Genomic DNA, 1976 nt, shown 5'->3' on the forward strand with positions numbered 1-1976 from the left:
ATCGGAGAGCGATTACATGCTGGCTATTAGAGTACCGTTTTTTGCTGATTCGCCGATTCAACTCATCTGTTGGTTGTTATGGAAACGAAGCTGGGTTAGGTACGTGTGTTTGTTGATGTGTACGTGAATCTGTGTTAAGTAATAATGGTATGAAGTGTAATTATTAATTTTACCATTATTTATTATTGCAGTTAGATATAATGTTATTCTTATATCATTGCCAATATATTTATTACTACGATGGTGCTTATCAGTATTATCATTATTATAGAATGCTTAGTAATTATCACAGCCTCTAGACAAATGCATTATTTTTCTTTTCTTTTTACTTTGCATACAACTAGTGAACTTATCTCAACCCGTGAACAAAGAGCCTCTTGCTTATCTGCCCTCCTGGAACTTCGAAACCTGCCGATTGTGTTGTCAATAATCCCACTTGAGTACAGATCACTGCAACATTTCCATGCCTGTTAATGACCTCATTCCTCCTGCTTCTGGCCGAAAGCACTTTGTTAACGATAGAAGACGGTGCTATTTTAAAGAATACACTAATAATAAGTCTTGAAGATCTTATTGCCTGCGATAAGCGCATGACACATTAGACATTATCGTCTTTGTTAAGTCACGATGGAAATAACTTTCGAGGGTTTAATGGTTATATCCAAACGCCGGCACAATACTGAGTTTCCTTGAATACCATTTAAATCAGTTTTAGTCATAAAGTGAGATGTAATTCCTGTCGATGGATGAGGTGTAGATTTATCGACGTAGATTCATCCGAAATCTTCTGCAGTTCGGGGTTGCACTTGCAGACGATTTCTTCAGCGTTGTTTGCAGAAGGACTTCCTTGGAGCTTACATCTTAGAAAAAGAAATAATCCTAATTGCAAAACAACATAATGTCCATCTTACCGTCTGTCCTGGTTATGGAGAGGTGTAGTTGTCTTCTTTTAATTATTTATGTTTTTTTATCAGCTGTTACTCTGTTCAGACATGGTTTCAAATTGTCTCATTTTCTTCGATAAATTATCACTGCTTCAGTTTCTGTTCTGTTCAAGTACAAATCGTGTCACACGACACTCGTACACTTCAGGTCCGTAACCAGGCGATTAGGCCACGCTAGTAACGCTTACATGTATACATCTTACATGTGTGGATATTAGCCCCTTACAAATTGGTTGTTTTAACATCATAGTTATCGGTGAAATAACTTTCGAAGATCCGATTTTTTTTTTTTTTTTTATCAAGGATATTCTATCGTTTTACAATCCCCATTTCCTTCGCCTACCCTTTCCTCAAGTTTTCACTAGACTTTCATTGTTAATATTTGGCAGTTTCCCTACTGAGAGGTTGTCTTTATGATATCACTAAAAAAGATAAGCCTTTCTACTGTTGGAAGCAATTAGTCTACTTGAAGAACTGATGAGAATAAAAAGATATTACGTATCTGACCGTAGAGTCCTTTATCTTTCAGCCTGGGCCATTTAAATTCGAATGATTGAAGTCTGCAATCAACTGGCTGACTGACAATGTATACATATACATCCAAGATACTGCACCTATCCATCTCGTATCTAATACCCTCGTAACACCTTCCAATATGCACCTAAATTGCTGATCTATCCTCCTCGAATCCATCGCTTCATAAACTACCCACATACATCCTTGGAAATCAGAAGTAAAAGATCTTACGAGAAAGAACGATTCTTCAAGTCCAGCTGCCCAATACAACAAGCTAAACTCAAGGCAAAAATCTCCCCCTTACACCAGCGAACCGTAAAGAAAGAGCGAAGTTTAGGACAGGCAAGACACCTCGATTGACAAGCCAGGTCGCCATGATCAAAATATCAACGCACGACATTTACTCGCCCTCAAACCTCGAGCTAAATTACAAGCCATCAGATTCTGGTCTCGCGGAGCCGATAGAACTAGGTGATCTGCCATTAAACTTGTGCTATTGGCAACACCTTCCATCAA

Source organism: Penaeus chinensis, chromosome 5, assembly GCF_019202785.1.
Source record: "Penaeus chinensis breed Huanghai No. 1 chromosome 5, ASM1920278v2, whole genome shotgun sequence".
In the NCBI taxonomy this organism is placed as follows: Eukaryota; Metazoa; Arthropoda; class Malacostraca; order Decapoda; family Penaeidae; genus Penaeus; species Penaeus chinensis.